The following is a 27,262-nucleotide window of genomic DNA, read 5'->3' as shown; positions in this document are numbered from 1 at the left end:
TAAAAGATTCAAACACCATGAAGGAAGAGTAGGAGGAGCAGGAAATAAAGAGAGAAGGCAGGGATCCTAATCAGAAATGCGCCTGGTTGGCTACCCTACTCTGGGGGACGGGAAAGAGGGAATAGGAAGGTGAGATAGAGAGAGGGATGGCAGTGGGAGGAAAGCCGCCATGAGCTCCCGCACGCACGCGGAGGGTCTGAGCGAGTCAAAGACGTTCACTTATGTCTTGAGAAAGACAAAAATGCCTTCATAGCTTTGTGGGCCGACGAGTGATGGGGACGGTCTGTAAGCAGCGCCTGCACAGACAACGGCTGATCGTCCAGTTGTCGCAATGGCATAAATAATGTTTTTCTTTCGAAGTGAAATCGCTTGCAATGGCGCAATGAATGTTCGATATTCTCTTACACGCCGCAAATGTCACATGTAGCGCTGTCGGTCATTCCAATCAAAGTAGCGTACGCGTTCGTGAAAGCCACTCACAACCACAGGTGGTATAGAAGCGATGCCTCCTGTCGGTGAAGACCGGGTGGACGTCGGAGTTGTAGCGAAGTCTTCGCTTTGTACAATCCGGCATGCCTTATATTTGGGGTGCTTGCGTGCTTGTGACGGAGCTGCCTTGTAGCATGTCCTGGAACGAGGAATGGGAGCGCTGTGTTGTTCTTCATGTGACTCTAGGGCAGCTTTGTCTACATGATCCTTTCCACTGATCTCGCAATGGCCACGTAGACACTGGAAAATAATTTCGTGGCCTTTCTATTTGACGTCCTGATGAAGTTTGGCGATTTCTTATGTCAGCTGTTAGTGAGCTCCACGTCTGAGAACCAAGTGCTTGCTGTGTAAAGCCGGTCTCGAGTCGTAAAACACAGCCCGTGTACCAGGACTCTCTGTGTCAATAAATTGAAGTGCATGGCGGAGCCTTGAGTTCCGCAGCCGTGGACGTCGTGACATGTAACTCCTTGAATCCCTGTGTTACTCCTGTTGTCGGTATGCATACAGAACCCCCAGAACTGGTCGATGTGGTCGATCCGTCGGTATAGATGTGCACGTCGCTACTGTATTTCTCCTACAACAAGAGTAAGCTCAATCGCATTAGTGCAAGCTGCAGTAGATCTGACTTTGTCTGTAATCCCGGAATTCTGAGGTATACCTCAGTACTGCACAAACACCATAGATGAGACACCGACCTTGCTTGCCGCAGGTGTGTAAGCCGATGTAAGCGAGGCACGATATGCACTGACAGTTGCGCTAAATGCCATGCGGGGCTTTCCAAAGTGAGTGCGGCGAGGTGGTGGCAAGATGTCGGGACAATGTGCCTGACGAGTTCAGGCATTGGTGCGTCGCGTGTTCAGGCATTGATGGTTCAGGCAGGTGCGTCGTGATTGAATAATATTGAGAAATGGCAGTGTTTCATTCATTGACGCACTGCCTGGAAATCCAAGACATATTCTTAGAGCTTGCGCTCGATCTCTGAACTCTACGGAAATCTGTTTTGCAGGCGTTGAATATTACAGGTAGGCTGTACTGGACTAACCCAACGAACAACACCCTGTACAGCTGTAGCATTGATTGCGTGGATGCACCCCAGTTCTTTGCTGCAAAAAACCTGAACAGATGACATACAGCAATCAGTCGCTTTTTCACGTGTCTCACGTGAGGAGTCCAGGACAAGTCTTAGTCAATCACAACACCCAAGAAACTGTGACTTCTCGAGGACGCTATCACTTGTCCGCTGATTGATATGGCGTACGCAGACATTGACTTCCGGGTAAACGCCACCACTGCGCACTTTTCCCAAGTCCTCCCCAGACCTTGTTTAAAAAGGTAGCATGATGTCAATGAGGCCGCCTTCTGAATGTGAAGGCCAAGCTGAAGCCGTGTCATCCCCGACGTCCAGACACACATGTTATCCGCGTAAATGGAGAATCGAACGGTGCTTCACAGGTCCTCAAGTAGTCTGATAATGGCTAGATTAAAAATCGTTGCGCTTAGTACTCCACCCTGAGGGACTCCGCGACTTCTGTAATAGCGGACTGTCGTGCCATCCCCAGGTGAGCATGTAGAATGATCGCATATGAAGGTAGCTAAAAACCCAAGGATATATCTTGCCACCAAGTCCTATTGCTTCTAATGCTTTAAGGATGGCTTCATGGGTGACGTTATCCTAAACCCCTTTAAAGTCTAGAAACAAGGCAGCAGACAAGCGTTTACAGGATTTCTGGAATTCGACGTGCGTTACCAAGTCGTCAACCTTGTCTATTGATAAACGGTCGCGCCTGGCTCCTGTCAACGCGTATGGATAAATTTCGTAGTGCTCTAGGTACCACTCCAGACGCGTTAGAACCATCCGTTCCATTACTTTTCCTACACAACTAGCAAGAGCGATCGGATGGTATGACACAATATCCAAAAGCCACTTGCCAGCTTTGAGAAGTAGTATCAGACGACTTGTCTTCCACTCTTGAGGAACCGTGCCAGTCTGCCACGAGTCGTTCTACAGGAGCAGGTGTGCCTTTCGAACTCGTTCCCCAAGATTACAAAGAGCACGGTATGTAATGCCCTCTGGTCCTGGCAGTGAGGAACGCCTGCATAAAGCAAGCGCAGCCTCTAGTTCCTCCAGAGAAAAAGGGCGCTCCATACTGGGATCACGGGAGAATGGTAAGTGTCGGGAGGCTGCGTTCCAGTCAGCTTGTTTCACCGGCAATCCTTCTTCACAAAGATTCCGCGACTTCAATCCCTTTGAATTGTAGGTAAAGAAGCCAGGGAATTAAATCGGTGGCGCTGTCCAGGGGTTGCACGGAAGCAGCGAACGGTTCTCCATATAAGAGTCAAAGGCTTTCGGGGATCTAGATACTCGCAGAAAGACATCCATCGTTGTGAAGCCAGCTTCTTCATACGACACTGTATTTTCTTCTGTGAGCGTCCGGCCAATCTCAAATCGTGAATGGATTTTGTGCGCACTTATCTTAGTTCCGCACAGCGGCGAATTGCCGGAAGTTTTTCCACCTCGATATCGAATTCGGTGCTTGCAGAGCTTTTGAAAATCGAATGTGTGGTAACCTGTAAGGCATCTAGTATTGCTTCCCCTAGGCCGGATGGTATGTCGTCTCGACAGCAGTCTTAGTTAAATTTCGGCCAGCCAGTGCATTGGATGGCTCCGGAGAAATTGGAGCTAGTCAGACCCTCAATCGCTAGATAAGTTGGAATGTGGTCACTTTCCCGCATTTCCAAATCGGAGAACCATTGAACTTTTCAGTTAAAGGAGGGCAAAACAAAGCTAAGGTCAAGGCATATACTAAACGCTGTTCCTCGCAGATATTTGGGGCTTCCATCATTTAACAATCGAAGTTGCATCTCGTCGAGATGCAACGGACACCAATCTTCTGCCCCTTGAGTTAATCTTGTCGCATCCCCAGAGATAGTGGTGGGCAGTGATATCTCCAGTGATTAACCATGGCGATGGAGTCGTCATCAAAGTTTCCCGTAAGCGCTCGCAATTTAGGTGACTTGATGGCGAGAAGTAGGCTCCCAAAATTGTGAAACTGACCTTGTCCATCTTCACAGTGAAACACACGTAGTGTTTTTCTTTGTCAGGTGACAAGGGGCGATGAACATACGTCAAGTCACGGCGTATAAAAAGAATAATCTTGCTTCATTGCTCGTGGGTGGAGGACATAATGCACTGATAGCCGAACAGTCTGATGCGAGATGACAGGCTTGGCTCACAAATGACATTAATGAGAAACTGATTCACGTATACAAACTGTCGAAAGTCGGACATATACCACCTAAGTCCTCTGGCATTCATTTGAAAGACAGATGCATTCCGGACCTCCTCTCGAAAAGATGGTATCTGGCGGGCCATTCCTTTACCCTAGAGCCGCAAGCACTGGACCCAGGGTGCCCTGCACCTGCAGTGCACTCTGCGCAGACGAGATTTTCATGTTGCTGAGTAGTACACGCATAGCATTCAACAGTGAACGCAACGTTATTATAACCTGGCGTTCATCAGATGTCGTTGCATCAGCAGTTTGTGAGGGTGTCGATGTAGGCCGTATCCGAGGTGTCTTCGTGGAAGGTTGTGCGCTTGGAAAGGCGAGCCACTGTGCAGGATGATCGAGTCTTACCCCTTTCTTCGTTATCGCGCTATCTTTCGTGGTGGCGCTCCGCGTCGTTGTAGCAGCCGCTTTGGCGTAAGACTGCGTGTTGCTTGTTGCAGCGTTTCGTTGCACTCTTCGGTGGCGGTACCGTCGTCACCGAAGTGTAGCGGCAGCCTCGCTGCGTGTGAAATGATCCCGAGTCATGCGTTTTAGAACCGCGAATTCCTTCCAGACCCGTGGACAGTCGTTCAATGAGGCTTTATGCAAACCACGGTAATTAGGGAACTTCAGGACAGTCACGCTGCAGGCGTCTTCAGAATGGGATTGAGCGCACAGCGAACACACAGCATTGTTCACACAGACGCTTTTTACAGGACCAATCTTGAAGCGGTGGTAACATGCAGGGGCTTCGGTATCTAAGGTCGAACTGCATGGCGGACATTGCCATCTTTGACGTGAGAGTGAAGGCAGTCTCCCTCAAACAAAAGCGTCACGCAGCGTGTGTTTCCGAGTCTGGTGAAATGCGTGATGACAGTTCCTTCTGTTTTTGGCTTTATTAATATTGGCAAGTCGTCGGCCGGAATGGGAACGATGACGTAATAAATGACGCCAACAGTGCCGTTACCGCCTGCACGGACCACTGATTGCACGTTTATTTTGTCCATTTCCATGTCATTCCGAAGACATTATAGTGCGCTACGATGTAAAACACCAACAGCCCGGATATTCTTCCGTGAGTTTATTCTCACGTCTTTAATTTCATTCGGTGCGATGCCCTCGAGTAACAAAGAAAGAACGTGCCTATTCAGGAGCCGCAAATTGGTCGTAGGGTCCACGGGCAAGAAGAGAACAGTGTGCGGCCAGGACTGTGGCATATCCTTCACGGTGCAAACACTTGCTGGCGATGACGCCCGTAGCAGTCTCCTTTTTGCCTTTCGGCTAATGACACCCTTGAAGTCGTGGTCCGAGGAGTCGCAGCTGTCCGAGTACAACTCGGTGGTTTCGCTTGACGCGCTCCCACGTTTCCTGGGCGTAGGACCGGACGGCTGCGATACAGGAGAGCACTCGGAAGTTTCTTCGTCCTTTGCCGCAACCAGGGAACGGCAGCTCCTAGAATTTACTAATAAACAAAGCGAAAATGCAGAGACAACAGTGCCAGCGTTCAAATAGAGAATAACTTCGTCGTCGGCCTCCTTCACGACGCAAATAACTTGAAATTGGCATGATAACTGCTGCAGTTTGAGAAAAGTAAGTATTCCGTAGCAGTTATGAACAATTTCTGCCAAACCTGCGGATGCCATGAGAATGTTTTAGAGATACAATGAAATACAAAATTAACACTGAACACACCTCATTGAAAGTCAAATTTGTTAGCGATCGCACTAGGTATACGGTGATAGCTTGTATCATGAAAAAGTATGCTCGTATGTCTAAGTGTCGATGACTATTCATCAGCCAATGTCATGTGTACTTCGGTACGGAGGCACCTGAAGCGATATACAATGTCTCCTGTCATCCGTCAGGCCACTCCATCAAATTGCCTGCAAATTTCTGAATGCCTTCACGCAAAGCAATACTTCCCCTTAACGAAGGCTTCACCGCGAAAACCTTTTTTTCAGTGCCTCGTGTGGTATGTCAATATTTGCTCTGGTAGCATTGAGGTCTATGCTCAGTGAAGCCTCAAGCCGGTTTCCGTAGCCGCTTACTGCGAATGAATTGATCGAACGTGTGGTGCCGATCGCGGTATAGGACAACACAGTTTTGCATCGCTAGCTGAACGGGTTCAGCTAACGATGCAATGAAAAGGAAAATCTAAATTATAGCGACTGTAGAACGCTATATCTTGAATTATGCCGTCAATGTTTTATTAAATATGCATAAATATTGACCAAAACTGGTGTAACTAATATTTCACGTTTCCAACTCTGTAACTCGGCAATGAAAAACCATACCACAATTCTGTAAACTGCATATAAACTTGCATCTATATCGAAACGAAAAAATAGTTGCATTACACTTTCCTCTAAAATATATCATTAATATGTGAGCGGCACATTGTAAAACATTGTAACAAATTCAAGTAAGCTTTATAGTATTTTATGAAATTTGTTCACTTTAGGAACTCAAACGCGTGCAGTTTACAATACTGTATTATACGCTTTTGGTGCAGAGCAACGAGTTTGAAAACATCGTGCTTTCTTTTTATTTAGCAATCCAAATTTTGGCCAATTTATGTAAAACATTCCAAACCGTCAATCAATATTTCGCTTGTGCAATGACCAGAATTTATTTTTGGTCTTAACATGCAACAAATTTCACTCAGGTCTGTCGAGGGGTTGTCTACTAAACGGTTTGTACGTTTCACATTTATTTGAATGGGTGGCATCGTAGTCTGCCCCGAGCTGAACCTTCCTCCTAAGGGCTGTTATCGCGGTGCGAAGCATTATACCATAATGGCTCCTTCTTTGAGCGTTTGAGAGCTAAAGTTTGGTCCTTGTCTTATTTCGTTAAATTACGGCAGTGCTCCGTATCCCTGGCTGTTCTGGCTCACGACGTATAAACAACGCTCACATATTTTATTTTGTCCAGGCATGTGTGCAGTCCGAGAGCAGGAGCAGCGGGCCAGAGTGGCGAGCGGGACGGCTGGGGCACGCCCGTGGTGTGGTACGTTCGCTTCTCGCAGCTGAAGCGGGGGGAGCTTCGGACTCTGCCGCGGGGGACGTGGACTTCGTGCCCAAAAGACCCAGGACCCACAAGTTATCGTAAGGTCGCGTGACTCACCTTAAATGAACTCTTACTGCATAGATAGTATAGATTCGCCAACTTCTAACTCCCAAGTTATCTCATCATCACTTCACATTCCTCACACAACGAAGAAATTGACTTTTATATTAAATTTAATATTGAGTTACTGCATATATCCTCGTACTTTTCGGATAGTATAGACATTATCAGGTCTAGTTTAGGATCTTTTTTTTATTATTTGCCCAGATGTTCAAGCGGGAACTTAATTGTTTAGGCAAAGCAAAAATTGAAAGTTACCTCGCATGACCTTGCAAACTAACAGCTTCCTATAGGTAAATACTTCGCATTAAAATTACCAAGCCAAAGGGAAAGTTTTGATCGAATGAAAAACTCCTGTTTCGATATTTAAACACACGCGAGAGGCATACATACTCCGATTAGAAAACTGCCGCAAGCAATTTGATGAAAATGCGTTGAAGGTAACTGAAGAAAGCTTATTCTGCCGACTGCGGGAAGAACCTTGGTTTTCGGCCTCGCATTGTTCACAAAAGTGACTCAATATTAATTAAGTTGAAAATGAGAGAGATAGAGAGAGAGAGAGAGAGAGAGAGAGAGAGAGAGAGAAAGAGAGAGAGGGGGTGAGAGAGACAGAGAGAGAGAGAGAAAGAGAGAGAGGGGGTGAGAGAGACAGAGAGAGAGCAAATGGTAAATAAAAGGCAAGGAGGTTAACCAGGACTGAGCCCGGTTGGCTACACTACTCTGGGAAAGGGAAAAGGGGACGGAAAGGTTAAACGAAGAAGCGAATGTCCACTGGGGATATCGTTCAGTCAATCAGTCCGGATCAAAGACGCTGACTCAATCCGGTAGCTTTCGAATATTGCAACTGCGCTTTTGTGGCCTTTGGTAGCTGCGATATGCGAGGCCATGGTCCCAAGATCTTGTTAAACGTGAACGGTTTTCTATCTAACTGATTGAGAGAGAGCTGTGCTGAGGTCTTGTCGTTCATTTTCAAAAGATGGGCAGGAGCAGAGTAGATGTTCTGTAGTTTCCTCGACACCCTAGGCATTACACTCGGCGCCATCAGCCTTTCCAATCACAAACATATATGCATTCGTGAATGCGACGCCCAAGCGTAAGCGGCAGAGCATTGTTTGCTCATCACGCAGAAGCCCTGGTAACAGCCGCTGTTGCATAGATTCATCGAGGGAATGCAATCGATGTTGAGTGAATTCAGATGTCTTCCACTTGTCCAGTGTCATACGGTGCGCTGGATTGCCTTAAAGGTATAGAAACAAGGGTTGCTCTTTCGTGTGCTTTCCTAGCAGCTTCCTCAGCGAGGTCGTTGTCGCAGATACCCCAATGGCCACGCAGCCATTGAAACACGACGTCGTGCCCTTTCGCGATCATGTGATGGTGAATTTCTCGTAGCTCCGACACGATTTGTTGCCATCCGTATATATCTGGACTCGGTCAAAGTAGAAAGTGTGCAAACAATCCAGAGCTGCTTGCTTCAAGGCCAAGGTAGGCAGGTCGGTCTTGTTTCTTATCCCTGGAACCGTAAGACGCACTTGAGGTTGTTTTAAACACCACAAAGCTGAGGTTGAACGTGCCGAGGATGTGACGCCCGATGGTAGGGTCGCACGATGTTTGCTGAACTCGTTGGAGAAGGCCGCCTGTGGTCTTCGTTCTGTCAGGCAGGCAAGAGAGCTTGATTGCATCCGTGAAACATGACGAACATCGCCGTAATCGTATCGGTGCTGATGTAAGTCGTGATCGGAGGCCTTGAGCCATTATAATGATTCCTGATGTTGAGGCGCCCCGCGGAAGGCCTAGGCAAACACGTAGTGCCTGTGCTTGCACGCTCTGAAGTTCTAGAAGATTTGACTAGCATGTTTTAGCAAGCACGGGAGTGCTATAGCGTAGGAATCCGATAAAGAGTGCTCGATATAACTGTAGCATGGAGCTCACTGATGATCCCCATGTTTTGCCGGCGATGAACTTGAAGACGTGAACAATAAATGTGAGCCTCTTCTTCAAGTGGGCAACCTGAGGGCTCCAAGAGAGGTCCCTGTCAACAATGACACCCAAAAACCGATTATTTCAGTTTTAGCAGATAGGCTGGCCATTGACGCATACTGGATAACCAGACATCGCTGTTCGCGTAAAAGCGACTAACGCACATTTTTATGTTGAGATAGTAAGGCCTCGTTTGTGAAGATAGTCAGATGCCTTTGTTGTTGCTTTCTGTAGCCTTGCGCCAACCTGCAGGCGAGTGACCGCTGATGTCCAGTTGCAGATGTCGTCGGCGTAGATTGAAACACTCACTTTTTCCGGTGGGCATTCGGCCAGCCCAAGAAGCGGGAAGTTGGAAAGAATAGGGCTTAGAACACCGCCTTGGGGAACACCTCGGCATGTGTAGTGGTCGGTAGTCGGACCATCTTCCGTACGCATGAACGAGGACCTTTGTGTCGAGTAGTTTCTGATCCATCGATATACTCGCCATCCTTGTTCAACTGTCAAAAGTGCGTCTAGAATGGTTTGGTGGGAAACGTTGTCGTAAGCGCCTTTTACGTCAGGAAAGAGTGCTACTGATAATCACTTCCGAGATTTTTGCTGTTCTACAGATGATGCTAGATCGATGACACTATCAATCGATGAACGGTCTCGTCGAAATCCCGCCATTGAGTCAGGGTAAATTTTGTTGCGTTCAAGGTACCATTCGAGACGCATGAGGATCGTACGTTCCATGAGTTTCCCGACGCAGCTGGCAAGTGCTATAGGCCGATACGATGCCAGTTCGAGCGGTGACTTTCCTGTTTTAGTAGCGGTACCAGGCGGCTGTGTTTCCATTCCTGTGCTACGACACCATCTTGCCATGAACTATTAAAAAGGCTGAGGAGTTCTCTTCACGCTTCTTGACCTAGGTGGCACACAGCAGTATATGTTATGCCATCGGGCCCTGGTGAAGACGAGCACCTACAGAGCGCTATAGCAGCTTCTCACTCTTCTATAGAGAATGGAGCGTCCATACTTTTATCTCGGGGACCGGAGATGTCGCCTAAAGTCATGGCAAGGGCCTAAACTGTTCCGCCGGCGACTTTCCCTCAAAATTCCTCCGCAACTTCTATTTCACGGCGATTTTGACAGAGAGCAAGGGCGTTGAAAGGGCGTCGTTGCTGCGGGCTTAAGCTAAAACCCCGTAGGGTACGCCACGCACGGGATAAAGGCTTGTGGGGGTCCAGTGACTCGTAAAAGCATTTCCATCTTTGATCCGCTAGCTTATCCATTCGGCGCTTTCTCTTCTTTTGCATGCGCCAAGCTTCTCTGAGGTCAAGAATTGACTTCTTGCGCCTGTAGCTCCTTTCAGCTCGGCGACGTAGTGCATGAAGTCTTTCCAACTCAATGTCATTCTTTGTACGCTTTGACGAATGTGTGAAGCAATTCGTGCAATCTTGCATTGCGTCTGCAATTATATCTTCTAATTTGCGTGCGATATGTTTCTTGCATGTGTCTTCTACACGAGCTTGAAAGACTGACCAGTCAATTTGGCGAGATACAACCGGTATTGCGACGTCTAGTCCATCGATTCTCACATAGGTCGGAATGGGATCAATTCCATGGTTTTCAATATCAGTGAACCACTGCACGCTCGAAGTGAGGCAACGTGACACCAAAGTCAAGGCAGCTGCTGTACGTTGTTCCTCGCAGAAATATTGGGCTCCCGTCATTTAGAAGGCACAGGTTGTGGGCCGATGCAAAGGATATTAGTGACCTGCCCCTCGAATTTATCCTGGAGCTTCCCCATATATGATGGTGAGCGTTGAAGTCCCCTGTTATTATTCAAGGACCGGTAGTAGCAGCCATAATATGTTCTAGTCTTTTGCTATCAAACTGACTTGTTGGGGATAGGTAGACGCCAATAAGAGTAAAAGACATTCTCTTGTTTTTCACAGTAACACAGACGTATTGGTTACTGTCGTGTGGCGCTACGGGTTGGGAAAAATACGTAAGGTATTTGCGAATGTAATCCAGAACCTTACTACTGCGGACACACGTGGTTGAAACAAAAGGTTCATATCCTGATGGTCCTTTGGAGGCTGATACGTTCGGTTCACAAATAACCAGTTTAGAAAAGTGGTTGTCCAACACGAACTGTCGCAACTCCGAAATACGTGACCTCAGGCGTCTCGCATTCCATTGGAATATGGAGGCACTTCTGACAACATCCCGGAACCATAGCTGTTGTTGTCGATGAGCCATGGTTCTACTCTAGAAGCTCTCAAGCACTGGACTTCTGAAGGCTCGCAAGAACCTGATTGATGGCATCCAGCAGTTGCAACGCACTTCAAGCTGTTGGTGTCTGTAGCTTGTCCAGAAGAACACGAATAGCACTCATCAGAGAGCTGATCATGACAACTTGTTGATCCTGGGCCGACAATTTATCAGGAACAGACGAAATGTCCCTTGCTGTAGAACTCTGATTTCACTCAGTAGGGGCATGTATCATCGGGAGTGCAGGCCAAGTGCCAGCAGCCGTGCTGTTCGATGTACCTTTGTCCTTTGAGCTGACTGCGTTTGGCCCGGGCGGAAGAGCGGGTGGTAATGTACGTGGCTGGCGTTCTGCAGAGGTTTTAGAGGTTCTTGATCAGCGTCGGCGACGTGATCGTCGTCGCTTAATAGATTCTGCTGCTTCTCGGTGAGACGAGTGGTCTCTAACCATTTTTTTTTCAATATTGCCATTTCCTTCCGAATCAAAGGGCATTCCTTCGAGGATGCATCGTGAGGACCGCTACTGTTTGTGCACTTCAGCACATTGGCCTCTCTCGTGTTAGTGGTGTGGGGCACATTGCAGCGAGAACAGACGGAAGTGTTATTGCATACACTACTCACATGGCCAAGCTTCATGCACTTGCAGCACTGTAGTGGTTTTGGTATAAACGGGCGAACTGCGTGTCCAAAGTGGCCCACTTTTACATGCGATTGCATTACTTTTACTGTAATTCAAAACTGAATAGAGTTTTTCTCGGCACAATTAACGGGCGCTGGGATTTACTAACGATAACAATGCTCCGCAGCCAGAATGTTTATGGGCTTAGATAATCACGAATATCTTAACATCGATGTCATAGTGCGTAACGTGCAAAGTTGCCTCGCAATCCTAAAGGGCATTTCATACAGATATGCGGTACCTTAGTGTGATAACCAGGCCGTGTTACATTTCGCTAGTGCATAAAAATATTATGCGAAATTCTTGGACGGCGGGGTACAGCCACCCCCCTTTGACCCCCTGCCGGCTGCCCATGGCCACGGGAATGAAAATGGACCCGCTTGGGCGTAAAGCACTTCGATCGCGAAAGGGAGTTGGTAGGTAGCCAGCGGAGGCGGCCGTCTAGGATTATACCAATAAGCATATATATATATATATATATATATATATATATATATATATATATATGTTGTTCTACTTCTCACAAAGAAGAATCGTTCAAGGGACAATGTTTCATACACAGTCGTGCTCTCTGTCTCTGTCGGACATAGCTGCCGACTCTGAAGGCGGAGGTGGCGGAGGTGTTGGGTAAGGTGAAGCGAGGATTTCGTGCCAATGTCGTCAATGCAGCTTCACCTTGAGAAGCGGCACTGTCTAGTTTCCCGATCGGAGGCGGACGTTCCCCGTACCCGTCATGGAGCTCCGCAGCGGTCGCGACGGCGACAGTGTAATTTCGGCTCCAGCTGGCGGCACTTCATCTACGCAAGCGTCTCCGCCTGCAGCCCCGAACTACGTCGCTGTTTGCCCCCCTCAGGATCCTGGTGTTTACTCCGGAGTCGGCAGTCCTGATGTTGACGACTGGGTCCGCTTATACGAATGTGTCAGCACCTGTCACAGGTGGGATCCGACTATTATGCTTGCCAACGTTCTTTTCTACCTCAACGCAGCTCCACTGGCATAGTTCCAGACTCACGAAGAGATTTCCAGCTGGGATCTCTTCAAAGATAAGCTCCGCGACCTTTTTGGCAATCCGTTCGGTCGCCAAGTCAATGCTAAGAAAGCCCTTGCCACACTTGTACAGACGTCGACGGAGTGCTACGTGTCGTACATTTTCGACGTCTTGGCCCTTTGGGCCAAGGCTGACCGGAATGTCTAAGGACGATAAGGTTAATCACGTCCTCAAAGGCATTGTGACGACACCTTCAATTTACTGGTGTTTACGAACGTCACAAGCATCGATACGATCCTCAAGGAGTCTCGAGCATGCTAAAAGCCACCGGGTATCCAAGCACATCACGCGATTTCCCAACACAGCTGCTACGTCCTCTTGCGATGACCTCTTCCACCAGCCGTCGCGATGTGACAACTGGACCCGCATCACAGCACAACCCCTCCGAATGGCGAACCGTGGACGACAAGCCGATCTGTTTTAACTGCCGACGCACTGGACATGTCGCTCGCCACAGCCGCAGCCGCTGGACTTCTCCGACGCTCTATTCTTCTAATTACCACCCTCGTCCATCTAGCGCGTCCTTTTCCTTCGCTCCTTCTATGCCTGCCCCACCATCGGACCCTGCGACCCCTCCGACACGACCCCGCCACTTCCTCTCGCCTTCGCCCTCCCGCCGTCAATCTCGTTCGCCCCCGTCAAGCCGTGCTCCTTCTCCGACCTACTCGCCGCACCCCCGAACGGAAAACTAGACAGTGCAGCTTCTGGAGGTGAACCTGCAATGACGACATTGGCACGAAATCCTCGCTTCACCTTACCCAGCACCTCCACCAAATTAATGTCACATGTAGCTGATGTACAAGTCTATTTACAATATATTTACACGTAGACCAACGGTGGCAAAGATAGCGACGCTATATCAACCGGGGTCACGTCGTCTTCTTCCTCCTCAGTGCAGCCACATTGTGGCTGCTGTTCCGTATCAATATTGCCTAAGAATACAGGTTAAATGCCATCACATGTGCTCTGAAAACAAGCACACCTTTCTAGCATACATATAGGCCCAGCGTACCTTGTAAAATGTACCTAAATTCATGTTCTTGCGACGCTTTAATGATGCATATTGTATCGACATTTCATTACTTTGTCATATTGAGGCTTATTTTTTAAAGCTTACACACAATAAGTCAGTTTCAAGTTTGAAATACAAATCATGGACGGAAATAAATAAGCTCCGTGCATAGCAGTACTTGCAGTGCCTAAAAGTTCTCCAATTTTCTTGACGCAGACACGATATAGTGGAAAAAAGAAATACAACGTGATTGGCTTGGCAAGACACTTCTTGGGAAAATTGCATAAGACGGAAAAAAGTATGTTTCTTCTTTAATTTTTTTACAAATGAACATGGTATCCCCATTTCAAAAGTACTCGGGATACTAATGGACTAATTATCGTTCTTCCTCCATTTTTACTTGCTTAACTCCTTATAACTCCATAATTTATCTACTTTGTCTACACCCTGGCTAACCTCTCTGTATTTACTTATTTCATCTTCTTTTGTAATGTAGGCGTCATCTTATTTATCCTCGGTTCATCCACCCTAATTTAAGCTAAAACGTTTCCACGATTGATCATCTCCAGTCGTCCAAGTAAAATGCACACCGGACATTTGTTGGCAGTCTTGAGACTTCTTTAGTTCTGTGTGAGAAGATACCGCATCTTTCGCTCGTGTATACGATTTTGTATCTCGTCGTGAAATGCGGCTGTTATCGTCCCATCATTGAACAGTGGAGCATTTCGCTTGATAAGGACGTTTCAAGAAAGAAGACGGAGAGTGAAACAATAAAAACAATGTTAAGCAGGTTAACCAGAGAATGTATCCAGTTAAATTTGCCCTGCCCTGCTCAAGGGATCGAGGACTACGACAGATGAGAGAACATAAAAAAAGTAAAGAATGACACTACAAAGCTGTTTGTGTTCCTGTGAATGGCATGCGACATTGTGACAATGTCAATGTCACACAATGCCAATGTCAGTGTCACCAAAAGTGTTAGACAATCATAATTCGTCGCGCAATCCGGCAGATGTTAAGTGAAGAGACGCCATTACAGAGTGAGAAATTTTTTTTTCTGGGGGAGCTGGTATGTAGTACAGAGGGCAGTACTGCTCTTAGGGATTTAAATACAAGGCCCCTAGCGAAGAATGTTCGCCGTCGTTTCGTTGCACCAGCAGAAGTAACAAATGGGCTGCTGGCCATTTCGATGATGGAGGAGAACGCATTTGGAAACGAGGCTCCAAGCCATACACGTCGCGGGGAAACCCTCTGGTAACATAGTGGGCTGATGGATTGCATCCCGCCTCTGTAGATTTCACGTGTCCGCCTTGAGCGATGCAATTACTCCGCCTACAGAGGCCATTTACCGTTCGACCTTAAGGCGGAGACCAGTATTTTCAGTAGTACCCTTGGATAATGCCAGGGGCCTTAAGCGTAAATAAATCATGGTGATGATGGTTTTGCTGCCTACTAATAGGACCAATTATTTGTGCTCATTTCACTCAGCTGAGCTTCCTCGACACCGGAGGTGGACACGCACCAGACGGGTATGTTTGATTGCAAGCGCTTAATAACCAGGGTAGGTTGCACCTAGCCTTTTGTACTTAAATGACCGCACAATAGTATTCTTTAAATGGAATATACCAGGAATGTCAGGCAGTCAAGAACTTTAGTGAGGTCCTGAAGAGTTTCAAGCGGTTGGAAATCCCCTGCGGGGAACTCCACCGGTCGAAACCGTAGGCGACGCTCAAGTCGGAACGGGAACGGGGTGACGCTTCACCAGTTCTTGGGTCCTCTGGACGGCCTTGAGTTGCAGTTTGAGGTCCGGGCTTTTGAGGGCTTCTTCGCATTCGGCCTCACTGGAGAGAGGGCCCTTGGGTAACGCGGTACATGGCCATAATATATGCGAGAAGGAGCAATAAAGTTCTGGGAAGTGTGGGCAATTTGCTGGAATGTCTGAGTTGTAATGGCCTAGTAGGCCTCGTGACGGATATGAGTCCGACTGTAGTATTCGAAATGCGGCCGCCTGCGCGCCTTCGAGTTTGGAGTGTGGGAGCGGGCATTTTATTCTGCCTTTTCGATAGAGTGAGGTGATTTCCTGATAAATGAGTAGCGGGTCATTAAACTAAATGTCCAGCCACTAGGAGGCCGTGGGACCGTCGCGGCGGGCAAGTTGTCGCGCACGGTCATGGGCCGTTTCAATGAGGTTAGCTTTTTGCGCGTGAATGTCTTTCCCCATGTGAGCGGGGAACCAGGAGAGGCACCGTTTGCTCACTTTTGAGCTCGTTTGTAGTATACGCGCTACTTCTTTACATACGGTGCCGCATTCGTAGGTAAATATGGGGTCTGCCATGGCGGTGGCTACGGCTATTTGTGCTGCTTTAGCGCTGGTGGTCGTTTTAAGCAATGCGGATGATCGTAACGTTCCGTTGCCGTCCTTCACTGCTATCGCGAAAGTGGATGTGTTGCCGTACTGGGCCGCGTCCACAAATGCGGTGGCTTCGCGATCCGCGTCGATGCGGTCGAGAATGGCGCGGGCACGGCGCCTAGCCACGTTGTGTTGTGGACGGACGTTTCTGGGAAACGGCGAGACTTTGTAGCTGGTCTCTAATTTCGCTCGGTAGGGTAACCACGTGCTGGAGATAGGGAGAAGGGGAGACATTGGGTTCGTTTAGTATTAGTCTGCCGGCTTTGGATGAGGATAGGCGGAGTATTTGCGCCATAGTGTGAGCCTCGACCACTTCGTTGATGTTGCTGTGCATGCCTAGCTGATCAACCTTTGCTGTACTTGCTCTTTGTGGAATGCCCAAGACCTGTTTGATGCTCTTGCGTATGAGTGTGTTTAGTTTTGTCCTTTCTATTTTCGTCCGGAGTTGGGCAGAGGTGACGTAATATTGTTGCTTATAAGGAACGCGTGCTACACGCGCAGAAGGTTATCTTTGCAGAGACCCTGCCTGCGCCTCGAGACTCTGTGGATGAGTCTGATCATGTTTTCAGTTTCGGTGGTTAAGTGTTTGATCGTGTGTCCGTGGCATGCGGTGGCTTCTATTAGGAGCTCAAGAATGCGTATGTGGTTGACTCGCGAAATCTGTTGTCCGTCTCTTGTGTGTAGTGCGATCGGAAGTTCGTCTAAAGGAGTTAGCTTGCGGACTCCTTGGCAAGACTTGCGAAAAAGTATGAGTTCCGATTCATTGGAGGATACTTCCTGTGTCTAGTAGGTACTCTTCCGTGGCATCTAGGGCAGACTGTGATGCCTGTTCCATGTCTGCCTGGGAACCTCCCGGGCTCCGGACGGTAATGTCATCTGCGTCTATATAGAGCGCAGTTTACGTTCCGGATGTTTCATAGATTGTCTGCGAGTCCCTTCATCACTATGTTAAATAGTAATGGATTGATGACTGAGCCTTGTGGTGTTCCGATGGAGCCCAGCGTGTAGGGGTCAGACTTAAGTTGTGAGACTCGTAGTCGCGCATCTTTGTCTTTTATGAAGGAGCGTACGTACTACTGAAATCTCTGGCCGAGGCCGAGGCCTGCCACAGACTACGAAGTGGTGCGAGACGGTGTCGAATGCGTTCGTGAGATCGACTGCGAGGATGTTTCGAACGTCTCCTGTTTTAACGTCGAAGATCTGTCTCTTTTGGAGTAACATGACATTTTGGGTGGAGAGGTGGGGTTGAAACCTTACAATGTTGTGCGGGAGGAGTTCGTGTTCCTCAATGTAGCGCGACACTCGGGTTTGAATGAAGTGCTCGGCTACTTTACCCACTCATGAAGTAAGGGAGAAGGGGCGTAAATTGTCCAGGTTAAGTGGTTTTCACGGTTTTCCCGGTAATGAGGACCACCATGGCAGTGCGCCATTGCGTTGGTACCTCTCCTGTTTCCCACAGGTGGTTGATGTCTTTCGTGAGTAATGTAATCGCTAGGACGTCTAAGTTACGTAACAGTCGGTTGGTTACCCCGTCGGGTCCTGAGGCCGATCTGCTGTTTAGGTTGTGTAGCGCCTCTCGGACTTCTGCTTCCGTGAAGGCAGCGTCTAGTTCGGGAGTTGTTTCACACTTTATGTCGGGTAATCGTTGGGGTGAGTGTCGCCTAGCGGTAGGTATCGTTTGGCAATTTCTTCCAGGAAGGACTCTTCAGTTCCCCCTCTCTTTTTATGTGAGTGTAGAAATCGGTCTAGTGCGTGGCTTTGGTTATGGCTATCTTTCGTTTGGCTGTCGTCTAACATGCGTTTCAGGTGGTTCTACTTACCTCCTGTCCGCATGCGGCCGTCGGCTGCCGAACAGAGTTCGAGATGTTGGTGTTGTGTGAGCTCCGTACAGTATTGGTCTATGTCTCGGTTGAGGATCGCGATGCTTTGCGCAGGCGTCTGTTGAGACGTCGCTTTCTTCATCGCGCAAGTATCGAAGTCTTGGCCTCGAGTAAGTGTGCTAGGTGAGGGTCAGCCCCTGGGACCTCCAGTTCCGTTTGTATGGTTTTCGTTGCTCTGGTTATGTCGCCCTTTATCGCAGAGAGGAGTTCCGTGAAAGAGTCGTACGTGTTCGTATCTTCCTTCCGTAGCTTACGGAAGGTATCCCAGTCTGGGCAGGGTGAACGATCTGTGTAGGGCCGTCGTGTTTGGTATTTTTGTACGTATGACGAAGTGATCGCTGCCCAGGTTCTCTTGCGTGTTCGTCCATGTGTAGTTTGCAACATTTTGGAGTAACGTGAGTTCCGGCGTGGTAACGCGCCGCGTCGATGTACCCACTCTGGCGGGGAACCTGTGGTTCGTCACCAGGTTGACGGACACGTCGTCTATTACGCGCGAGAGGTTGTTGCCGCTAGGCTTGATTGTGGGGTAACCCCACGACGGGCGGGGGCCGTTGAAGTCACCTGCGATAATGAGCGGTGAGTTTCGTGCCATTGACGTGGCTTTAGTAAGGATCGTATGGAAGGATTGGTTGTAGTGCGCGGGGGAGCTGTAGACGTTTAGTAAAAAAACACTTTGTTTTAAGAGTCGGTTAGGTACGAGCTGGATTGGGATCGCCTCGATGCGACTGTTTTTCGCTAGGACGTCGTGAACAATGTGCGCGAATTTTGTATTAACAGGCGTGGCGATGCCTCTCCTGGCGCCCCCTCCTCTTTGGGAGACGGGGCTGTACCCTGAGACCCAAAGGGTTTCGCATAGGGTTTCCTGTAACAGCATTGCGTGCGGCTTTTTGGGTTGAATTTTGAGGTACTGTTGCAGCGAGGATTTGCGTTTCGCTTAGCTAGCGCAATTCCACTGCCAAATTTCTAAAGTATACCGTGTCGTGTTAGCCATGATGGTTTTGCGAGAAATTTATCTTTGCCGAAGGGGAAACAAGACAAGCCCACCGTGGAACATAGCGTCGAGCTTCAATATTTTCACAGACGTGTAAGTTAATAACAACAAGCACCAAAACAACAACAAGAACATCAACAAGAACAACAACGACACCAATACGCTAGGCTGTACAAAGCGCGCTGACGACCGACCCTCCCTCTTTCTGTCTAAGTAATTTATTCTCGACGCTTCACATTTGCCATCTCGCAAGCTTGATTAGGCCGTTGTAGCCGGTGTAAACTCGGGGAGCTTTGTGGCGCCGTGCGTGGTAGCAGCGCTGACAAAGCACCTCTGCGCCAAATGCCACCAGGGATACGCCACATCCAGCGAGGTAAATGGCAGCGTAGTCGCTGAATGGAATGTCAAATGTTGCGAAGGTCGTCCGGTCGCTGCAAGGCTTGATTATCTTCCTAACGGGTTCCCAAGCGAGCCCAGACTCTTCCAGCGCCAGTATCAACCTTCGATGCTGGTGCCTGCAATATGATCGCTGAATATCAAAGAGTGGAAGCTTGAAAGTGCACAATGAAAGGAGGAGGTGCTCTGTTAGCTCCATTTCAGTCCTGTCATCGTCTGAACATATTCCAAGGGATGGACAGCGCAACCCGGACGAGGGACACAAGGAAGTCCACAGTACGAGTGCATTTCATTGTGTCCTTCGTCCGGGTTGCGCCACCCACCTCTAGAAATATGTCCAGTCACCAACTCGCCCTGTTTGCAGTGTTAATTCTGTCATCGCCTACCGTACCTTATCAATGTGTTCGCTACATCCAAGGTCATTCATCTTTCCGCTACACTTCGGTTGCACTATAGTACAGGTATATTACTCCATATTTTATGACCTGCCAAGAGAGTGTCTTAAACAATGGATTTTTTTCTGTTGCCTCTTTTGGGTTCCTAACGTCACTGTCATTGTTCTCCATTCCGTAGCTCATTGCGCGGACCGTAGCTTGCTTTCAGGAATGCGTGTTATCTTCCAAGGTTCAGCGCAGTAGGTGAGTGCTAGTGTTATGAAAACTTGTTTTAAAGACAATCTGGCTTCAAGGATTTCACAAGGAGCATCTGCCTTATGCGATCGAACTCATGGCTTTTTGTCTGTTATATCTCTGTTCTCCTAATTATTTATCCGGTTCTCATTTCAAAGAAGCCATTTTCTTATTTGCGGGACCGAGAGTCCCGTTGCAGCCTTTGACTTTGGGACCCTTGTCTTGTATTATCTGTTACCCATTTATTGTATTTAAAGAATAATACACTGAAACTCAAACTGAAGCCAGGCAATGTTCCATCAGACGTAGACTTACTGGTTACCGCTAGCACTATACACACTAACCGAACAGCTAAGCAGATGACAAGACGTGCTCACCGTGTGAACATTGACACTATAATACGGTCTAATGCGGCAGCGTGTACAATCACTTTAAATGCAGTGGTATATATAGGTGTTACGGCTCACAGCATCTGCCGCATTTTAGAAACAACGTGTTGAATTGTATTCAAATAAGTTGGTAAGAAGCGACAGGTTCTGTAACGTCCATTTTTTTATTTAGGCAGGTGGCACCTCTAGTCCTGCGGATGTCGCGGTTCTCACAAGAATTATTGTTCTACGAATTCACAAGTCGTAGTCAAAAAGGCAATCAGATGGCACATGATTCAGTAATTTTCGCGTGTGTTAAAGGGCTACGTAGAACATAGTATTTGTACCTTATCCTAAATTTTCTTGCGCGTAACATGGGGAATTGATTTTACAAGTTATACGTGTTACAACTTTTTGTCTTCGTGAGGGCAAGAAGGCCTGCGCTCTATCTTTCTGTGTTCGTGCTAAAAGCTGCACTTCACGTAGTCATTTCACCAGCATCACACTACCTCTGGAGCAACGTGACAAGTTGTATCATAAAAATTATCAGCTAAAGACAAATAGTGTTAGCGCCAAGTAGTAGTCAAATAGTGGCTAATCAATCGCCTGTGGCATTAAAGAATAGTCTTTAGCACCTACTGCTGAACCATTGCGGTCTTCAAGCTGCAACATTCGCACACCGCTATGTGTCGGCGCAAACTGACATTTTAATCTGAAGTTATCGATGGCGATGCAACACATAGCTTCTTATGCGAGGTGTTTTTGAACACGCAGCTTGTCCAAACCATTTTTCCACGAAAAGCACCATTGTTCAAACGTTATTTCAGTAGTTGTTTACACTTTTAGTCGCAACAACGAGAGCGTCCATCTACATACACTTACCTCAAGGGAAATCTGATGTGTGTCGGTATCCACTTCAAACAAAATAGGAGTTCTTCGTCGCTTACAACAAGACCGGCCGAACAGCTGCTGTCTTTCTGGTAAAGGCGGCACAGCTCCAGCATGGCATGCGACCCTTGTTCAGCGAGTGGAATGCAGACACCATAGATGTCGTCAGTAAGGCATGTCTTGTCGCATTTCTTCAGCGCTTGACGCAGAGACATTAGGTGCGGCACATTTCCGCTGAACTCATCAATAATGCCGGCAACAAAATAGTGCGTGCATGGTAATATGTATCCGGTGTCCAGGCGCGACGTAAACTCTGCCACGTGCCTTATTTCGGATGAAAGGGTGGGAATGCTTCGAGACGCGGTGATTTCCGTCTTAGTGAACTGCACTAACACTAACATTGCGAGCATCCAGGCAACAAGAGATACTCTCACAAGGACCGACTTTGGCTTCTCGACTGCCACCGGACTCTGGCCCAGATAGGTTCCCAAAAAGAACATGATCCATCCTGGATGATCGATAGTAAACGCGGAGTGTCGGCTAGCCTGTACAGCGACTAAGAGGAGAAACAGGAGAGCCAAGGGAAGCAATGCCAGAGAGATCTGCAAGAACGACAACCACGTTGACGAGAACGACGGACGCAACGGCGAGGCTCGGCGAGAGAGAAAGCAAAGCGAAATCGGTGGCAGCATGATGTGTCCGTAATACGAACTCAGGCGAACGTTATTTGACGTGGCAATTACGAAATCCACGCGTCGGTCCAATAGGAGTGAATCAGTTCCGTCACTGTTGCAGAGCTCGACCAAAGTTGTGTTGGTGGCGGCGTAAGCCAGCTTTAGGAGTGGCACGAACGTTTCTTCCCGGAAACAAAGGCTAGTGTCCTTGTCGAGAGCCGCGAATGTTATACGTTTGCCTTTGGGGTACCTGCCAGCACGTGGCATGCGTTGTGCAGTGATCGCGTCTGCGGCTGCAGCGAATACGCGACGTTCCTCGCAAGACCTGTAGCCGTCCAATGGCGCGTTGATTTCGACATCAGTGACGCTCATCACTTGACACAAGTGTCCAGAGAACGTGCTTAAAATTTCCTCGTGCTCACCGACAGCAAAAAGCCACTGAATGTTCGAGTGGTACCTCTCGAACGATGCGACAATTGGTCTCAAATCTTGCAACAAGTTCGCCTCGTGCACGGACACAAAAACTACACCCGGCCTAGGAAAACTGCTGTCACTCTGTGTTACGTACCTAGCGAAATGTTTGAGAGAACTGCGCCTTGCAAATATATTCCACGTGGTTATTGAGAGTGGATAGGTTGCATTGAGTTTGAAGGGCAGCGCGGAGTGTTCTGAAGAGGTGACCACGGCAACGGGGGATGACGGACTCGCGAGCGCTTGGAGCATGTCGAGCGCCAAATCATCAGGTTGGCCGGAAACTGTGATTAAAGAAGTAATTAACAAAATGGCTAATTTCTGAAGTGGCATGACTTTTCTCATTCTCTTAAACAGTCATGCACAGCACCAAATGTTCCGTTTGCCTGTTCGGCTTTGCGACTCACCACATACGCGATATAGAAAATGCGTTCTGCTGGGAGTCCTATCGGCAGCGCAAGTGGGCCTGAGATTACCTTGGCAGGAGCAAAAAAATGAGCAATTTTTGAAAGCTCTTGCACCCATACTTTGCACTTAGATGATGGCATGTCTATGTTTCATCACTGAAGACTTTGTGCGGCGTATGTTTTTTCCAAATATACGCAAATGGGAGTTCGCACGCTACCAAGTAAAGCGACTGACAGTACAGATTTGAAGTTAAGTGGTAGGAATAAGGCAACATGATTATATAGCAAACTTTGGTTTCTAGGTCTAATTTAGATTGAAAGGCGAAGTGGAGCTGAGGCATCAAGCACTTTCGTAAAGCGGATCATCACTTTTCTATTAGAGCAGCATAATGAGCACCAAGGTAACAGAAAAACATTCAAGAACAAGGCAAATTTACAAGGTTTGATAAAGGTAGGAAGTCCTTGTGAATTCTGTTGCTAGGCAATTCGATGTCACTGCGAAAGGCCTTGCTTTTGAAGTAACCATAAAGTAGGCTGCTACTGCTGATGCTCTTTCAAAGCGCTGCTCAGCCATGCGATGCTGGCTTTAAGAGCTCTTTTCTGAAGAGTGTGCTATGTTGTGCTCCCCAAAGCTTTTACGATGTCGTCCGCGTGTTCATATATTCGCTTACCAGCGTATTACAGCGCCGAATAGAACGCCTGGCATATCGATCGCTGAAGAATGACGCATGTGGCTCTTACAACGTCTTTTGGGGAAACTTAATTTATAGAATTCACGTCTGCCTGTGAGGCGCACTTGGCTGAGTTTCAAGAAGCCTTAGGGAGCCCTTTTAAAGGATTCAAACAACATGAAGGAAGAGTAGGAGGAGCAGCAAATAGAGAGAGAAGGCAGGGATCCTAATCAGAAATTCGCCTGGTTGGCTACCCTACTCTGGGGGACGGGAAAGAGGGAATAGGAAGGTGAGATAGAGAGAGGGATGTCAGTGGGGGGAAAGCCGCCATGAGCTCCCGCACGCACGCGGAGGGCCTGAGCGAGTCAAAGACGTTCACATATGTCTTGAGAAAGACAAAAATGCCTTCATAGCTTTGTGGGCCGACGAGTGATGGGGACGGTCTGTAAGCAGCGCCTGCACAGACAACGGCCGATCGTCCAGTCGTCGCAATGGCATAAATAATGTTTGTCTTTCCAAGTGAAATCGTTGGCAATGGCCCAATGATTGTTCGATATTCTCTTACACGCCGCAAACATCATATGGAATGCTGTCGGTCATCCCAATCAAAGTAGGGTACGCCTTCGTGAAAGCCACTCCCAACCACAGGTGGTATAAAAGCGATGCCTCATGTCGGTGAAGCCCGGGTGGAGGTCGGAGTTGTAGCGAAGAGTTCGCTTTGTACAATCTGGCGCGCCTTATATTTGGAGTGCTTGCGCGCTTGTGACGAAGCTGCCTTGCGGCATTTCCTGGAACGAGAAATGGGAATGCTGTGTTGTTCTTGATGTGACTCTCGGGCAGCTTTGCCTACTTGATCCTTTCCACTGATCTCGCAATGACCACGTAGCCACCGGAAAATAATTTCGTGTCCATTCTATTTGACATCGCCATGATGTTTGGCGATTTCGTATGTTCGCTGTTCGTGAGCACCACGTCTGAGAACCGACTGCTTGCTGTGTAAAGCCGGTCTCGAGTCGTAAAACACGGCCCATGTACCAGGACTCTCTGTGTCAATAAATTGAAGTGCATGGCGGAGCCTTGAGTTCCGCAGTCGTGGACGTCGTGACATGTAAGTCCTTGAATGACTGTGTTACTCCTGTTGTCGGTATGCATACAGAACCCCCAGAACTGGTCGATGTGGTCGATCCGTCGGTATAGATGTGCACGTGGCTATTGTATTTCTCGTACAACAGGAGTAAGCTTATTTGCTTTAGTTCAAGCTGCAGTACAGCTTGCACTAAAATAATTCGTCCTGAAGTGCAGCTTGCGCTAGTGCAAGCTGTACTTTAGGTTTGCACAAACACCATGGAGGAGACACCGACCCACCGCAGGTGTGTACCCCGATGTAAGCGAGGTACGATATGCAGTGACAGTTGTGCTAAATGCCCTGCGGGGCCTTTCCAAAGACAGTGTGGCGAAGTGGTGGCAAGGGGTTCGGGCAATGTGCCTGACATGTGCACGCATTGTCTCGACGGCGATGTGCGTCGTGATTGAATAATATTGAGAAATGGCATTGTTTCAGTCGTTCACTCACTGCGTTCAAATCCAAGACATATTCTTAGAGCTTGAGCTCGAATGCTCTGAACTCTACGCAAATTTATTTTGCAGGCGTTGAATGTTACAGGTAGGCTGTACCGGACGAACCCAACGAACAACACCCTGTACAGCTGTAGCATTGATTGCGTGGATGCACCCCAGTTCTTTGCTGCAAAGAACCTGAACAGATGACATACAGCAATCAGTGACATACAGCAAACTGTGACTTCTCGAGGACGATATCACTTGTCCGCTGATTGATATGGCGTACGCAGACATTGACTTCCGGGTAAACGCCACCTCTGCGCACTTTTCCCAAGTCCTCACCAGACCTTGTTTAAAAAGGTAGCATGATGTCGATGAGGCCGCCTTCTGAATGTGAGCGCCAAGCTGAAGCCGTGTCATCCCCGACGTCCAGACACGCATGTTATCCGCGTAGATAGAGAATCGAACGGTGCTTCACAGGTCCTCAAGTAGTCTCATAATGGCTAGATTAAAATCGTTGGGCTTAGTACTCCGCCCTGAGGGACTCCGCGACTACTGTAATAGCGGACTGTCGTGCCATCCCCAGATGAGCATGTAGAATGATCGCATCTGAAGGTAGCTACAAACCCAAAGATATATCTTGCCACCAAGTCCTATTGCTTCTAATGCTTTAAGGATGGCTTCATGGGTAACGTTATCCTAAACCCCTTTAACGTCTAGAAACAAGGCAGCAGACAAGCGTTTACAGGATTTCTGGAATTCGACGTACGTTACCAAGTCGTCAACCTTGTCTATTGATGAACGGTCGCGCCTGGCTCCTGTCAACGCGTATGGATAAATTTCATAGTGCTCTAGGTACCACTCCAGACGCGTTAGAACCATCCGTTCCCTTACTTTTCCTACACATCTAGCGAGAGCGATCGGATGGTATGACGCAATATCCAAAAGCCACTTGCCAGCTTTGAGAAGTAGAATCAGGCGACTTGTCTTCCACTCTTGAGGAACCCTGCCAGTCTGCCACGAGTCGTTCTACAGGAGCAGGTGTGCCTTTCGAACTCATTCCCCAAGATTACAAAGAGCACGGTAATGCCCTGTGCTCCTGGCAGTGAGGAACGCCTGCATAAAGCAAGCGCAGCCTCTAGTTCCTCCAGAGAAAAAGGGCGCTCCATACGGGGACCACGGGAGAACGGTAAGTTGTCGGCAGGCTGCGTTCCAGTGGAGCTTGTTTCACCGACAATCCTTCTTCACAAAGATTCGGCAACTTCAATCCCTTTGCATTGTAGGTAAAGAGGCCAGGGAATTAAATGGGTGGTGCTTTCCAGGTATTGCACGGAGGCCACGAACAGTTCTCCATATTAGAGACAAAGGCTTTCGGGGATCCAGATACTCGCAGAAAGACATCCATCGTTGTGAAGCCAGCTTTTTCATACGACACGGTATTTCCTTGTGTGTGCGTCCGGCCAATCTCAAATCGTGAATGGATTTTGTGCGCACTTATCTTAGTTCCGCACAGCAGCGAATTGCCCGAAGTTTCTTTATCTCGATATCGAATTCGGTACGTGCGGGGCTTTTGAACATCGAATGTGTGGTAACCTGTAAGGCACCTTTTATTGCGTCCCCTAGGCCGGATGGTATGTCGTCTCGACAGCACTCTACCAAGATTTATTTAAATTTCGGCCAGTCCGTACATTGGATATCTCCGGAGGACTTGGAGCTAGTCAGCCCCTCAATCGCTAGATAAGTTGAAATGTGGTCACTTCCCCGCATTTCCAAATCGGAGAACCATTGAACTTTTCTGTTAAAGGAGGGCAAAACAAAGCTAAGGTCGAGGCACCTACTAAGCGCTGTTCCTCGCAGATATCTGGGGCTTCCATCATTTAACAAACGAATTTCTCGTCCAGATGCAACGGACACCAATCTTCTGCCCCTTGAGTTATTCTTGTCGTATCACCAGAGATAGCGGTGGGCATTGAAATCTCCAGTGATTAAACACGGCGATGAAGTCGTCGTCAAAACTTTCCGTGAGCGCTCGCAGTTTAGGCGACTTGATACCGATAAGTAGGCTCC

General features: G+C 48.2%; 2 protein-coding genes across 3 annotated transcripts in view; both read left to right on the top strand.

The window, feature by feature from the left end:
- LOC142590267 (pleckstrin homology domain-containing family A member 8-like) overlaps positions 1-27,262 on the top strand; it is a 278,236-nt gene that overhangs the window by 112,912 nt on the left and 138,062 nt on the right. The gene's annotated exons all lie outside the window — the stretch shown is intronic.
- Positions 1-27,262, top strand: part of LOC142590266 (uncharacterized) — a 236,617-nt gene that overhangs the window by 135,085 nt on the left and 74,270 nt on the right. Inside the window, exon 13 of one of the 2 annotated variants that reach the window (XM_075702220.1) lies at positions 6,687-6,793. The exons of the other annotated variant lie outside the window; for it this stretch is intronic. The gene's annotated coding sequence lies outside the window, so the exon portion shown is untranslated. Of the gene's footprint in view, positions 1-6,686; positions 6,794-27,262 lie in introns of those variants that run through there. 2 annotated transcript variants of the gene reach the window in all.

This window comes from Dermacentor variabilis, chromosome 8, assembly GCF_050947875.1.
Source record: "Dermacentor variabilis isolate Ectoservices chromosome 8, ASM5094787v1, whole genome shotgun sequence".
NCBI lineage: Eukaryota > Metazoa > Arthropoda > Arachnida > Ixodida > Ixodidae > Dermacentor > Dermacentor variabilis.
This window is presented reverse-complemented; position numbering and strand designations above follow the sequence as displayed.